The sequence below is a fragment of the Elephantulus edwardii genome, unplaced genomic scaffold (assembly GCF_000299155.1).
Source record: "Elephantulus edwardii isolate Elephantulus edwardi_28Jun2011 unplaced genomic scaffold, EleEdw1.0 scaffold00032, whole genome shotgun sequence".
NCBI classification, from domain to species: domain Eukaryota; kingdom Metazoa; phylum Chordata; class Mammalia; order Macroscelidea; family Macroscelididae; genus Elephantulus; species Elephantulus edwardii.
In genome coordinates this window covers 7,326,969-7,343,427 of record NW_006399782.1, presented here as the reverse complement: position 1 = coordinate 7,343,427, position 16,459 = coordinate 7,326,969, and the positions used below count along the sequence as shown (strand labels likewise).

Sequence of the window (16,459 nt, the reverse complement as noted above, 5' to 3'; positions counted from 1 at the left end):
GAGATGTGGATTTTTGCTCTACATCACTACTTCCTTGTTATTTGCTATGTTCAAACAGTATGTTGATGGTCTACAACAGCTTCCTCCACCCCCGTCTTAGTGCCATCATTAATTGGTGGATTGAAACACATTTGGTATTTTTTTTCTTTTTTGGTTGTTTTTGCTATGTTCCGTTGTTGGAGATCCATCACAGCACTTCTGCCAACCTAACTTTTTATAGGTGTCGTCTGCAACGTTCAATAATAAACCTGTGTCCTGGATTTCTAAATGACTCCCTAATGGATTACATGTTGAAATGCGTGTGGCTGCTTTAACACCCACTGTTGTTGAGTCGATTCTGACTCCTGGGGATCCTTCATCGGGTTTTTGAGGCTATCAATCTTTATGGAAGGTGTCTGTCCATCTTTTCTCCCACAGAGCAGCTGAGAGGCTCGAAGTGCCAACCTTTTGGTTAGCAGCCTGTGTTACAAAATACCCTACTACCAGGGCTCCTTCTCTTCAGTCCCCAGCCTCCATCGGTGCACTCTGCACAGAGACTCAACATCAAGCTCCTGGGAGCTTATCATTTCTATGGTCCATCAGAGCCACTACGAGGAGGGTCCAGGGAAGACCCATAATTTTCAGTGGAAAGTAAATGACCGGTACTAATTACAATGACATTATACATTAGACTTGTATTTGTTGCACCTTTTTTTTTTTAATAGTGGACCTGTATTTGCTGTAACTTTATAGTAGGACTTCAACTGCTTAAGGAATAAAAATATTTACATTCATCCATGAAACAGATAAAATGCTGAAAAATGTACCAAACTCTACAAACGCCTATCATTCACTCACTCATTGTCAAGGAGCTGGACGCAACTCACAGCTGAACCCCCCCCAGCCCCCGCCCTGGCTTTCCAAGGCTGTAAAACGCACAGGGAGAGCTTGCTCATCTTTCTCCTGAGCAGCCAGCCACACGGATGGCTTCGAGCTGCCAGAGAGGCCTTAAGGTTAGCAGTGAAAATTCCCTATGGATTGCACCACCAGAGCACCCTGTTAACTCATTCAGCACACTGGAGATGTTTGTAAACAAACTTATTATATGGAAAAACAAAATGAGAGATTATCCTCCACTTCCAGTTTAGAATTTGGCTACTAAGGAAATTAATCAAGTATCTATAGTGTTCATTATATTTCTATCCGTCATCACTACTGTAGGACCAAGGAGAGGCAGGGCAGCCAGGAACCTGGAGCCTGGTGGGACAAGGAACAGACCACAGACAGATGTGCAGGACAATCAATTCAGTCTTTGGAGAACTGGCAGTTAATGAACTGATCTAGAGCCCTGACCCAAGGACATTGGAGTTTTTGAGACCAGCCCTTACCCACCGCTCCCATTCTACCCTGCTCCTAAACTGTCCCCCAAACACACAGACTTCAAATGATCCTCTAGCCATGGTGCCCTCTGGCAGGGGGGAAAGGGAAAGAGTGAGTGTCTGGGACTTGGGCTCAATCACAACGCCTGAAGAGAAGAAATGTTCTCAATAGAGGCTCAGGAGTGCTGACTTTGGTTTCCAGGATTGTTGAGAAAGGTGTTTCAAACTGAAACCCAACTTCTCTAGCATATCATGAAACATAAGGACATGAAACATTTTAAGGAAAATACGTGACTCTAAAACCAAATGGAATAGCTGGGTCATACGGAGTTTCTATGTTCAGCCTTTTGAGGAAACGTCAAACTGCCTTCCAGAGTCGTCGTACCATTTTACAGTCCCACTGACAGTGCACAAGAGTTCCCCACCTCTCCACATCCTCTCCAACATTTAGAATAGAGACACAAACACAGATCTGTACACCAAGAGTTCATAGCTGCGCTATTCACAATCACAAGAACCGAAAGGATTAAGACATTGTGGTTCATTCACACAATGGAAAACTATGCAGCACGCAGGAGCAACGGTTTGGAAAAACACTATATAACTTGGAGCGGCTGGCCTGGAAACTCCTGAGCAGTGCTTTCACTCTGGAAGCTGCTTTCTCGCATCTTGATTGGGGACACATTTTTGTGTTTAATTTGTGATATTGGTTTTATTCTCTCCACAAGCTTATGTCAGTTGGCCTTTGGCTGCCTTTGGCCCACAAAATTTGGCCCTTGGACCAAGTTTATTAGTTTTAGGATGAACATCCTTTAAGTGGTACAACAGTTGGTTGTCTATTTGCTGTACTGCAGTAACTTGGAGTTGCTGTGATGCTAAACACTGTGCAATAGTCGTGTCAAATTCCATAATCATTACCCATCATGGACAGTGTTTGGAGGAGCTTCCAGACTGATAAAGGTTTGGAAGCAGGAGTGGCAACCACTCCCTAAAACAAATGTCTCTGGAAACCCTATAAACATACATAAATTATGCTAATTAGAGACCAGAGTTCAGGTCTTTTGTCCATAGGGTCACTATGAGTTGTATTTGACTTGACGACACTTACCCACTGCTAAATGAGACTAGTGTTGCTGTATTTTAGAGGAACGTTCTTCCACTTTGTACATCACTCTTTGCCAAGTCACAATACCGAGGTAACCTGGGTTTGCTGTGATGCTGAAACTTTGTGCCATTGGGGTATCAAATACCATAATGGTTTCCCAATGTGGACAATGTTTGGTAGAGATCCTAGTTGTAAAACAGGTTTGGAAGCAGAAGTGGCATCCACTTCCTAAACCACATGCCTATGGAAACTTTATGAACTTGGAGAAACAACGATAGTTATGGAAAGATATTATTAGGTCTTTTGTTCATAGAACCACTACGAGTCATACTCAACACAACAACAATCAACAACAACAACAACAACATAACTTGGAGAGACTGGCGAGCATTATGCTGAGTGAACTATCTCAGTCTCATAAGTACAAATACTGTATAAGATCATTATTGTAAAAATAGAAGGCTAACTAGTAAAATGTGTATGAGGGTCCAAGGAGGAAAGCAGTGGGAGTAGATGGTACAGATGGGTAGCAGGGTAAAAATTTGCTGTTCTATTTCTTACAAAATGTTTGCATTGATTTATATTGTAATATATTATACTGTAATAAAAAGAAAATTAAAAAACCAAATGGGAAGAAGGAGTAGCCCCAGGGCAACAGGTGAGTGAATGTCTGGAGGCCAGAGCCCAGTGCAGGAAAAGGTCTGTGATGCTGCAGTGCTCATGCTGGATCTGCAAACAGCTCTGGGCTTGAGCATGACAGAGAACACGAGCATGGTGCAGGACAGGACAGGGTTTTAATCCGCTTTCACAGAGTCGTAATGGTTGACAGCACCCAACAAGGGCTGGGGCTCGGGGTAAGTTGCTTCTTCTCTGTGAACCTTGGTTTCCTCATCGATAAAATCGAACCAGCGGTGAGGTGATAGCATCTTACCATTGAGACAGTTCATGGAGTGGCCACAGTCTGGCCTCTGGCTTTTGTCCTGAGACTGAGATGTCACTTACTGGGTTTTCTGGGCCATTCCTGACATCACACATGCTGTCTCCAGTTCTGAGAGGCTCTGGCGTGTTTGACGTTGCAGTGTAGAAACTGCAGTTTTAAGACTGTCACACCTGTGTGTGTGTGTGTGTGTGTGTGTGTGTGTGTGTGTATGGGTGTCACTTAAAACACCCCATCAGACCTCTGCACACGTGGGGAAGTCCAGAGGAAGTGGATCCTTCAGGATCTCTGCCAGGCCAGGGCCCCATTCTAGCCTCCCTCTCCAAGCGTAGACTAAATTCCCACACAAACCACGGCCAGGAGTTGGGCAGAGAGGCCACGGCTGGGGGAGGTGCACCTTGGCGAAGCTTTCTAGAGAAGCTGGGTGGTGGCTTTGCCCACCCACAAACTGCTTCCCAAGCAGTTCTCTGACCTCGGGGGTGAGAGAGAGTTCAATCTGTGGCCTGGCACAAAGTTTTGTGGCCTAGAAGTTTATTTATAATCCAAGTGCGACGAGATTTCTCTCTCCTCCAAAACTCTCATCTTGGAGAACAATTATCCAGTCCCCTCTTCCCCAGGTTCCCCCACTCTCAGCTTCCTCCTCCCACTTCCAGGAAAGTTCGACAGGCTTTCATTGTTCTGTGCACGCAGTGGTGACAGCTGAGGATGATGCTGGCTGTGTAGGTGGATGGAATGGGCTGACAAAACGCTGGGACTGGGTTCAGGAGGGAGAAAAGCAAGCGCCCCACCTCAGCACGGTGTTCTGGTTCCACCTGACACAGGTGAAGCGTGACTTCTTCCTGCCTCCCCATCGCCCAAGCTTCACCTGTCTGCTCACCCACCCAGTCTTCCTCCGTCCACTCCTACCTCCATGGCCCTTTTCAGGTTGGCCAAAATTGTTAGAAAAACAAAGAACATGAATGAGAAAGTGAAGCCACCAACAATTAGCCTACCCAAACTCAACGTGAGGAGGGCCGGGCACAGCACTGTGACGGGGTGTTTGGCAGGTCTGGGCTCCAGCCAGTTCTGCATGGGCTGCCCTGGGAATGACCTGTTAATTCTCTGCCTAGAGGGAAGGACCACCCTTGGGTTTCTCTGGAACAGGATACCAGACTCCTCCACAGAGGTTCTGGGGCCCCTAGAGGCTGCCTGGGAAAGGGAGAGACGGATGGTTCAATGGAAGGATCACTGTGCTACAAGTCAAGGGACCCTGTGAATTAGGACAAGTCATTTGTTGGTGTTGTTACATGCTGTCAAGTCACCTGCGACTCACAGAGACCCTATGTACGATAGTTCTGAAGTCGGCCCTGTCCTGAGCCAGTCTCACTGATGCCGGCACACCTACACCCACGGCCTCTCTAAATCTCAATGTCTTTGCCTCTAAAATGGAGCTAGTGAGATCTGCTAGTAAGTTACAGAGGGGAAACACATTACAAGTGTGAGGTGATGGAGGCTGGGGCCAGCGATGCTGTTAGTGGTTAGGAAGGGCGAGGACTCCAAGTGCTCACTGCTGTCCCCACGCCACCCAAGACAGCAGTTGACGTGCAATCATCAGAGCCAGGTGCCACCATGGTGACTGACTCATGTGCCCCGTGCATATCAGAGCAGAAGCGTGCACTGGAGGATGTTCACTGGCTAATTTTTAAAGAGTAGATCACGAGGCCTTCCAAGGCACCTCTAAGTAAGTGGAACCTCCAAGCTTTTGGTTAGCAGCCAAGTGGGTTAGTCGTTTGCATCACCCGGGGTCTCCCGACACATAACAGGAACCAACAAATGCTTGTTAAATCAATAAGTGGATGAGAAGGAAATTGAGGGCTGACCGCAGGGCACTTTCAAGGCCTTGCATAAATAGTCCAGTTTGAAACCGAAGGCCGTGCCAGAGCTTCTGATGACGAGCCGACTTTTGAACTTCAAACACAAGCAGGGAAGACGGAGGAGAGGGTCCCTATTCACGGAATCAACAATCTGTGTTATGCAGATGACACAACCTTGCATCTGAAAGTGAGGAGAACTTGAAGCAGCTTGCTGCAGAAGATCAAAGACTTCAAACTTGGATTACATCTGAAGCATGAAGAAAACAAAAATCCTCACCGCTAGACCAACAGGCAACCTTATGACAGATGAGAAAGACAGAAGCTGTCAGTGATTTCCTCTTGCTCGGATCCACATCAACATTCACAGGAGCAGCAGTCAAGAAATCGAAACAGGTCACATTTGGGAAATGTGCTGTCCATGACCTCTTTCCACAGTGCCAAAGAACAGCGAGGTCCACACGAAGGTGCACCTGATGCAAGCTGTATTACTGTTGTTGTCACATGCCTTCAAGTCAGGACTTATTCGTAGCTGACCCTCCAGTGGGTTTCCAGAGGCTGTAAATGCGTGAACAGAGACTGCCCAGCCTTCTCCCGCAGAACAGCTGGTGGATTTGGGACTGTAATGCAGTTTCTTAACACTAGGCCACCAGAGCTTCCTGCTCAACGCCACAGTCTTTTGATGACTTGTTATGCATCTGAAAGTTGGACAACAAATAAGGAGGAGAGAAGAATTGAAGCCTTTGAGTTTTGGTGACAGGGAAGAGTCTTGACTATCCCATGGTCTGTCAAAAGAGCAAACAAATCCACCTCGTGTTAAGTACAACCAGGCTATTCCTCCCAGATAAGGTTAAGGAAACAGAGTATATGATATGTGTCTCACATACTCTGTGATAGTATACTTACATACTTTGCGCATGTTGTTAGGATGTGCTAGTCCGTGGAAAAAGACAGCATGCTTAGAAAGGTGGAGCACCAGTGAAGGAGAGGAAGACTCAACAAGATAGGATGGGAGAGTGACTGTAACAATATCAGAGATGATGAGGACAGCCCAGGATAGGGCAGCGTACAGATCTGCTCCTCACAGGGTCTTCTATGAGTTGTAGCTGACTAGATGGTCTCTAACAACAACTGAATGAATGCCAGGCTCAAATGAGAATTAATGGACACAGAGTTAAACTAACAGACGGACTGAGGAATGTGTACAAACTGCTACAGGAACTAAAGGTGTGGAGGTGGAAACCCAGGAGCTGCACCACCAGACAGTCTCTGCAGCCTGTGGAAGGGAACGGACTAGTCTGGTAGTCTAGGTGAGGGTTTACCAGCCGACTGCCCTTGGATATGTCACTGGGAATCCCCTGAAGCTGAGCTCAGGAGGAGAAATGAGATAATATGGAAAATCCAATTTCATGAGTGCAAAGGACTTACATGACTGTAGTACCTACTTTTCCTGCAGGCGGGAAATCCAGGCAAGTCGTCAGCCTCACTGGGGCATGTGAAGTTTCTTAGTATGGCAAGAAAAAGAGAGGTCTGCACAGCTCCCAAACCCTTCCGAGGGCACTGCATCTATGACCTTAGGGAGCCTCTCCGAAAGGTGACCCTGCTCACACAGAGAATGCCCAGGGGATTGGCCACTCTCCACACTCCCAGATGTACTGCTGGCAGGAGCAGGAATGGTGTCTAGTCACAGAGCTCACATCAAGATCATGGGCACTACTGTCAATGCTGTGTCAACTGTCCACAGTTCCTGGTGTGCTAGGAGTTGGGGTGTTTGAGGTCAACAGGGCCATTGCCTGCGTGCAGCCTATTGCCTCAGGAACACTATTAAATCTAATCTGGATTCCTAGCTGTCCATAGGAAGTGCCCAGTGGGAAGATGATGGCAAACATTCACTTGCAGACAATCCCTGCATGCCCCATACGTTCTTTCACTATTGTCAAGTCAGAAATGACTCATAGATAACCCTTAATGAGTTTTCAGAACCTGTAAATTGCACGGGAGATTTCCCATCTTTCCACCACACAGCAGCTTGTGGATTTGAACTGCCTGCCTTTGAGTTGGCAGCACGACTTCTTACCCACTGCGCCACCAGAGTGCTGCATGCCTCTTACATTGTAGTATATAATCTGCTTTAGGTCCACTTGATAGGCTGTAGATCATTACAATGATACCATTCACTAGCCCTCACTGGAATGGATGTTGTTTTGATGTGCTGTCAAGTCACTTGTGACTCATAACAACCCTATATATAAGAGCTCTGAACCATGTTATATCTCTGACGCACATACTCCTATTACCCCAGTCACTGAATCAATCCATCTCGAGGGTTTTCCTCTCCTGCGCTGTCCCTCCACCCTCCCAAGTATGATGTCCCTCTCCAAGGACTGGTCCCTCCTTGCAACATGTCCAAAGTATGTAAGATGAAATTTCAGAATCCTTGCCTCCAAGGAACAGCCTGGTCTCACCCTTTCTAGAACGAACTTGCTTGTTTTCTTAGCAGTCCACGGTATATCCAACACTCTTCTCCAGCACCACAGCTCAAAGGCATCAATTCTCCTTCTATCATCCCTAGTCATTATCCATCTTCCTGACTCACAACAAGTAACTGAAAACACTATGGCCTGGATCAGGCACACCATAATTGAGATTAATCTTTTTATTCTCAAAAGTCATAGTTTTCTAAAAGGCTATTAGTTGTCCACCTGAATTCATCCTCTCCTCCCAGTAATGGACAGCAACTGAGCACACAGCTAGAGACCTTCCTGGGTCTCTCTTGCATCTTGGTGTGGCCATATGACTACAAAGGGGTATGAACAGTCATATGAAACTCCTGTGTCACTTCTCATTCCATTCCTAGACAAGTCCCTTATTCGACCTACAGAAGGACCCTTTTTCACTTTCTTCTGAGCTGGAACATGGACATGTCCCAAAATCTAGCTCTGATCCTACAGAAGAAAAGAATGTTCTTAACGATGCTGGAGCAACCTCATGCAGGGAACTGAGTGAGCTCCACTATCAAAGCTGGACCACTCAACTTGGGACTGTTACACAAGAGAGAAGTACATCCTCCTCTCCTCTCAGCCACTGCATCTCTGAGCAGCTTGGCTCTTATGTTAAGATCCCTGCACATGAGGCATCTACAGCTGAGCATCCAGATTCAGCCCAGATCACATCCTTCCTCTTCCATCACCTGCGCCGGTGCAGAAGGGAGAAACTCCAGCAGCCAGAGCACGAAAAGAAGGCAGCATGAGGCTAGAAGCATGAGAAATGGGAGTCCACTTTAAAAATCGTCAAAGGTTCCCAAGGCAGTGGTCTTGACAAGGCCTGGGACCAAGCCCAGAAACAAGACCAGAGACAAAGCAGACAGCATGGCTTGGATTCTCCAAGGCGGAAGGAAGGACAGTGGCGGCATTCTGAGCTGGGAAACAGAGGCCGGAGGGGAAGAAGGAGCTGGCTCTGCATTGTCTCAAGGAGATGAAGTCTGGAGTGGGGAAAGGACGTGGGATCTATAGTGATCTCCCCTGCTGTTCACAGGCTCCTTCTCCCTGCACAGAGCACTCATGCATGGGGCCAAAAGGCCTTCACTACAGGGTCCAAATCCTCTTTACCTAAAAGTGGGATCTTAGGAGGCATCTGGGGAACATCTATCTTTACGAAAAGTGTGAAAGGAAAGGCCACTGCCTTCTCTACCAGCAGCATGCCCAACCTGGCCTGGGGCAGCAGGTACTGTGAACCTTGGTTTTCTATGTTCTTATCTCTTGGTGTTTCCTACAGCGTAAGGCAAGAGAATAAAAAGTATCAGAATACCCCACTTCGTAGCTTTGGGAGCCTCAGAGGCCTGGGCTGCTCCTCAGCCAGATCTGAGGGAGAAGAAGGAATTTTCAAGAAGCTGAGACAAAGTCCTCAAGGTCTGTAATGAGAAAGAGGGTGGGTCCCCCAATCCAGAAATTCCCCTCTCTCTTCCTACATTCCTCTCTACAATCCAAGTTTATTTCTGTTGTCAAAAATATGCTCAGTGAATCAACCACATAAATAAATATTAGGAAAAGAAGCTACAAGTTATCAAAGATTGTTACTGCTAACCAAAATATGAGAGGTTCAAATCCATCAGCTTCTCCAAGAGAGAAAGGTGGGCTGCCTTGTCCTGCAAAGATATATGACCTTGAAAACCAAATGAAAGGTCACCAAGGATTGGAACTGGCCAGTAGGAGTGGGTTTGGTTTTTTATCTTGTTAAGTCATGAGAAAGTTATTTAGAAAATATCTAACTTTAGAATTGTAGTACATTCACACAATGGAATACTATGCAGCACTTAGGAGCAATGATTTTTAAAAAATACTACATAACTAAGGAGAGACTGGAAAGCATTATGCTGTGTGAACTAAATCTAATAAGGACAAATACTACATAAGACTTTTATTGTAAAAATAGAAGGAAAACTAGTAAAACATGTATGAGGATGCAAGAGGGGGAGGTATGGGAGTAGACGGTGTGAATGGGTAGGGGCGAAACCACAGAGTTGCACAGTTTGCCGAGTAGAGGGAGAAGGTGAAGGAAATAGAAGGATCTGGGTGAAAAAACAGGGTAATGATGGGCAAGGCTCAATGGTGATTAATTTTAGAAAACATAATGCATAGGAATGATTGTATGAAAAACAATATGAATGAAGAATAAATAGTGTGAAACAATGTATGTAAACTTTGTAAGCAAACCAATATAAAATTTAAAAGGGAGAGGGAGGAATTTCTAACTTCAGATACTGATGAACAGACTGTGATAAAATAATCTCTAGTGTGAAAAATAAATGATAACTAAAACCAAACAAAAAAAGTCTACATTAGAAATGGAAATTATGTGCTATATTTCAATAATGAAACATGACCTGTGATATATATGACATGATAGAAGCTTCCCAAATTGGATCAGCTAAGAATTCATGGCATATCAATTAGACATATGCCAAGAGATGTTGCCTTGGATGTGCTCACCAGATTGTGCCAAGAAATCTAGAGGCCAACTACCTGACCAATTGACTAGAAGAGATACATATTCATGACTTCCTTTTTTTTTTTTAAAAAAAAAAGAGTATCCAACAAAGTTAGGTCAATATCAATACTAAACAATATCACTAGTATCACACACAAGCAAAATCCTGTGGAACATTATCAAAAAATGACTGGAACACTACATCAATAGAGAACTATCAGAAATACAAGCTGGGTTTAGAACCGCACTAGGGACATCATAGCAATGCCAGATGGATTTTAGCTGAAAGCAGAGAGTACCAGAAGAATAACTATGTTTCACTGACTATGTAAAGGCATTTGATTGTGTGGATCACAACAAACTGTGGCTAGCACTGAGAAGAAAGGGAATCCGAGAACACATGATTGTGCTCATGTGAAACCTAAACTAGGATCAGGAAGCAATCCTCAAAACAGAGCAAAGAAACACTGTATGGCTCAAAATCAAAAGGAGTGTGTCAGACATGCATCCTGTCTCCATACCTTGTGCAACAGATCATTTGGGAAGCTGGGCTTTATGAGGAGAAAGATGGCATCAGGATTGAGAGGAAGAATTATCAACATTCTGCCTTATGCAGATGACACAATCTTGCTTGATGAAACTGAAGAGGGCCTGAAGGATTTGCTGAAGAAGGTCAAGAGCTATAGCAAATATGGACTTCAATATGGACTTCTTCAATATGGACTGAACCTCAACATCAAGAAAAGGAACATTCTTACCACTGGGCCAATTGGCATGACAGTTTCTCTATGACAGATGGAGAAGAGATTGAGATTATTTACAATTTCAGCTTGCTCAATTCCATAAACACTCTTGGCATGAGCAGTCAAGAAGTCAAATAATGAACTGCACTGGGAAAATCTGCTGTCAGAGAACTGTACATAGTACTAAAGAGCAAGAACGTTAGTCTAGAGATTAAGGTGTGCCTGATTCAGGTCATGGAATTCACAAATATTTGCTATGCATCAGAGAACCAGATAATGACTAAGGGTGACAGATGGAAGAATCAATGCCTTTGAGTTGTGTTGGAGAAGAGTACTGAACATACCATGGACTGCCAAGAGAACAAACAGGTCTGTCCTGGAGAGGCTGAAACTAGGCTGTTTCTTGGAGGCATCCAAGCTCCATCTCACTTATTTTGGGCATGTTGCCAGGAGAGACCAGTCCTTGGGAGAATGGGTGTAGATGTGTCAGAGACAGTGAGATTGGCTCAGGTTAGGACAAGTTCAGAGCTATTGTGCACGGGGTCACTATGAGTCACAGGCAACTTGACATCACAGACAACAGCAACAACAACAACATACATTGGTGGCTGTGTGAGTAAAGAATTGCACTGTCATGTAAAGGCAGATAGCTGGAATTCCCCAGCTGTTCTGCAGGGGAAAGATATAGGCAATCTCTTCCTGTGTGGTTTACAGCCTCTGAAAACTCACTGGAGGATCAGTTATGAGTTGGTTCTGACTTGATGGAACATATCAACAACATACATGATATGATCAAGATATTATGATAGAAAATTATATACCTATAAAATTACCTATCATTACATAAAATAAGATAATTATATATAAAATTACATTTATTAGAGATAAGCCATAAATGTCTTCATTTTTTATGTTAGAGTAAACAAAGTGATTTCAGGTTGTTTCCTTGATTTTTTTTGGGGGGTGGAGGCGAGCTGTCTGGGGAGCAGGAGCTCAAGTGCTCTTGGTGGGGCAGGTACACTTCCTCTTCACCATGACAGGCTTCTGGCTGTGCAGGATGCTGCTGGCCCTGCAGTGGCGGTTGTGCACACACAGGTCTGGCCAGTACTTGTTCTTGCAGATCATGTGCCGGATGATGCTGAGTGTGGCCTGAGCATTCTTGTGAATGGTGGTCCACACATAGGAGGTGGCTGGCTTCCCCTCCTGGCCTGACCTCCACATTATCACCACCACAACCCCCTCATTGTCTGGCCAGCTCCATGCCTATGGCCTTGCAGTGGATCAGCCCGTGGTAGCAGAAGGAGTTGCGGGTTTTGCGATTACTGGGCTCGGTGCTGTAGGTCTGCTTTTTCTCAAGAAGCTGGAGCACGCACGACCATCCACTGCAGATGGGCAGACATGGCAACAGCTTCCCTCACTGCTGGAGGCGGAAAGCGCGATTTTCTAGGGTTTTTTAAAACATGCCATCGCCTGGTCCATATTGTTAACGTGCGCGCGCGCGCGCACACACACACACACACATTGTTGTGTATTCTGGCTCAAGCTCTTTAGAAAAGAGGATAGAGTGTGACACTGTCTGAATAGAAGACCTGTCAGCAGCTGAGACACAGACCCCGCTGGTGGCCACAGACTTCAGATTCTAGTTGCAAAGGAACACTGCTTCATTCCAGCCGTGGTCAAGGCTTCTTCCTGAGGAACCTCTCATTAAAGGCAAAAACGTCCGAGTACCAAAAAAGAGTGGGACTTTAACCACTGAGGTAACACTGTGATTTCAGGGATTAAGTCTGGTTGTCCAGTGCTTGCTTATATTAATGTGTTGAGGTCTTAAGTGTGCGCCATGACATGGCTGTGCACAGCCAACTACATGAGGGGGGTGGAGGGTGGAGAGAGAGAGAGAGAGAGAGGGACTCAAATGCTTGAGGAGATAGAGGAAGGTGAGCTCAAGGCTCAGTCCACCCACCCAAGGTCATCTCGACAACACTGCAGGGCTGTCCTAGTGTCCCCCCCAAAGTTATTTTCTTCTATGAATTGGTGGCCTCATTCTGCTTTTCTTGCCTCAATTCACCTCCATATTCCTGGTGCCTCTCTACAATCCAAGTTTCCTTCTGTCTCCTGTCTCCAAAAAAACATACTCAATATACCAGCAACAAATTTAAGAAAAGAAACTATAAGTTATTAAAAGACTGCTGGTGGCAGCATGCATTACAGGTTACACCACTGACCAAAAGATGGACAGTCCTAAACCCTCTTGGTCCCAATTGCCACAAGCTGACCACTGAAGGAGACACCATCCACCTCCACCCCAATCTTGCTCCTCATGTCCTGCTCAAACACCCAGGAGCACAGGCAGAAGTGGACACTTCCCAGGACCCTCTGCCACAGGATTCAGGAAACCATCAATATGCATTCTCACTCAGCTTATTGCTGTTGAGTTGGAATCAATTCAGAGCTTACCCTGCATTGACTTTCCAAGGCTGCAAATCTCCTGGGAGGAGACTGCTCATTTTTCTCCTTTGGTGTGCTGATAGATTTGAACCATCAAAGAGGTGTGGACTTTGAGTTAGCAGCACAACTCTCTTCAGACTATGTGCCACCAGAGCTCCACAGCACTATGTGCTACAGGGCAGAATACCAGCCTCCCCTGCACTGAACTGTGCTGTGATAGCAACAGGGCAAGAAGAGAAGAGTGTGTGCCTCTCCTCTGTGCGCGTGCATTCTCTCTCTCTCTCTCTGTGCTGGAATTTGGATGAAAAAGGCCCCAAGCCCCGGAAAGTTAGGGACAGGAATGGAATTCAAAGCCAACACCACCAGATGCCTTCCACTCCTCAGCCACATGCACCTGCAGGAGGACAAAGCCATGTGAGAGCAGCATGCAGTTCCCCACCGCCCAAGCCACCCAGAGCCCACAGCAGGACAGGGAAACGTCCTGGCCCCACAGCCATAGAACTATTCCTAAACGGCTGCCGTGAATCCAAGTCTGCACCAAGAAGCTGGTGAGGAACCGCACAGCCTGCATGAGATGGCACTGTCCCAGGCAGCCTCATGGAGCAGCTCTGGAGAGCCTGAATGCCCATCAGCTGGGGGTTTTGTTTTGTTTTGCTTGGATTGTGATGAAAACACACACAACAAAACATGTGCTCAATCACTTTGCTTGTGGAATCAGTCCAGTCACATGGATCACATTCTAAAAGGGAGCGACTATTCCTGCCCTTCTTTTCCAAATCATTCCACCACCATTAGCATCAAGGTAATGTAACGTTCCCTCCAGGTATAAACTCACCCTTTCCATAGTCCTCCCACCGCTGGTCATCACTGACCACCTCTGCTTTCTAAATAGTTACTTAAGTACATGACCGCATCCAGGATGTGTCCTCTTGAAACTGAGGACGAAAGCATCAAAAAATGGCAGGTTTGTCTAAGCCACAGCCATCCCACACCGCTGGTATGTACCTAAAGAATACAGTGTGATCTGACCTCAACGTGAGCCAAAAATAATCAAGAGCAAGTCTGCTACACATCATCGGTGCATTCCAGACCAGTCACTGCATTTAGAACCCCCTCTGCAGTCTAGTATGGCCCATGCCACAGATGTTGCGGCTTAATGCAGGTAACTGAGAGATGACCAGTTGACATTCAGCAGGACAGAGAACTCTCCCAGAGCCTACGAGCCTCAGCGGAGCTGCCCCACAAACCAGAACAGGACAGGGAGTGTATGCATGCTGAGGAAGGAGACACATCCCCACAATTCTACACCGTTCTTGCTCTTTCCCAGAAAGTATCCTCTGCCCTGAGGGGAGGTGGGGCAGAGGTCCTTGGCAGGTCCCTGCTCTGAGCACCTCTAGTGCTAGCACAAGTCACTTAAACGAAATTGCCCTTGTCAAAACAAACCTGCTGACGGCACTTGGAAGGCCAGGTTTTCATCACTGACATTTGCTAAGCTGTGGAATGTGGCCCAGAGGCCAGGAGGCCCTCAGGTAGCAGGGCCAGACCTGAAGGAGCACGTTCTAATCACGTTCTAATCAAGTTCTAATCACGTTCCTATCACAGACCTGGCGCTGCAGACTTCAAAACTCAAACACTCAGTGCAGTAGAGTTGAAACCAGCCCATGGCTGAACTTCGGGGGGAGAGGGAGTGTTTCAGCATCTGATAATCGCACAGGAGAAGAATGCCCTTGTTTCTCTAGAGGAGCTGCTGGTAGACTCAAACCTCTAGCAAGGCACCACCAGCGGGAAGACAGAACCACTCCCTGCAGACTACACTACCTGAGTGCCACCATAACTTAAGATAAAGTATTTCTTCAGCTCTTAATGGTTTTGTTGGTAGCTGCTGTTGCTCTCCAACTCACAGTGTCCCCGTGCACAACGGAATGAACCAGTGCCTCATTATGTATCATCCCCATATCTGGGTGCAGATAGAACCACTACCATCTACAGAGTTCCTGTTGGCTGATTACTGCAAGTACCTATCCAGGCCTTTCTTCCTCATCGCTCTGAAGTCTGAAAGCTCTGCTGAAATCTGCTCGGCATCACAGCAACACACAAGGCTCCACTGACTGAAAGGTAGTGGCTGTGCCTGATGGACTAGTCGGGAATCAACGAGAGTCTTCTGCTTGGGAAGTAAGAATTCTACTCGGAACCACCTATGCTTCTTCTTGACTCTTGGTTGCTATTTGGTACCTGGGAGTTGGCTCCTAATCACAGCAACTCTTCAACCAAAACACGAAACCCTGCTGCATCGTTTCACAATCTCCGTGCCCATCTCAACACTCGCATAGCTGCAGCTACTGCCCTGATCCATCTTCTGGAGGGTCTTCCTCTCCTTGGCTGCTCCTCCACTTTTCCAAGCATAGGATCCTCTTCCCGAGGCGGGACCTTCCTGACAACATGCCTCAAGTACGTGAGACAGCACGTGGGTTGATAACGTTGTGAGACAGTGAAGGGCCTTCATCTGCTCACGTGGCAAGACTCAAAATAAGGAGAAGCAGCTGCAAACAGCCATTAATAACTGGAACACGGGATTTAAGAAGTATGAGTCAAGGAAAATGAGGTGTTGTCAAAAATTAAAGAGAATGCATTACGACTGACATCCTAGTGAGCGGAGATGGACTAGCACTGGCCATTCTGAAACAGACAATCTCACAATCTGCTGCGCTGGAAATAACACAGTCAAGAAGAATGGGACAACATTCTTTGTCCAAAAAAGCATTCCATCCCAAAGTACAATGCTTTGAGTGGAAGGATGCTCTCCAGACACATATGAGGAATTCCAGTTAACACAGTTATTATTCGGATATACTTCCCAAACTCAAAAGTCAAATATGTGAGCCAAAGTGAATATGGATCAGCATGGAACTTCTTTATATTTGACAAGGATGTTCCTGTACATGATGGATAGTCAGCTCCCACTATTCCATATTAAGAGATTCAAGTTGGTAGCTGACTTAACTCACTCATTGCTGCTGAGTGGGAACTAATGCATC

The 16,459-nt window shown here is 46.1% G+C and overlaps 1 protein-coding gene and 1 pseudogene across 1 annotated transcript in view; both read right to left on the bottom strand.

Annotated features, from left to right (window-relative positions):
• Nucleotides 1-16,459, bottom strand: part of ADCY5 (adenylate cyclase 5) — a 227,328-nt gene that overhangs the window by 99,349 nt on the left and 111,520 nt on the right. The window lies entirely within an intron of this gene.
• LOC102849438 lies at nucleotides 11,973-12,379 on the bottom strand (annotated as a pseudogene).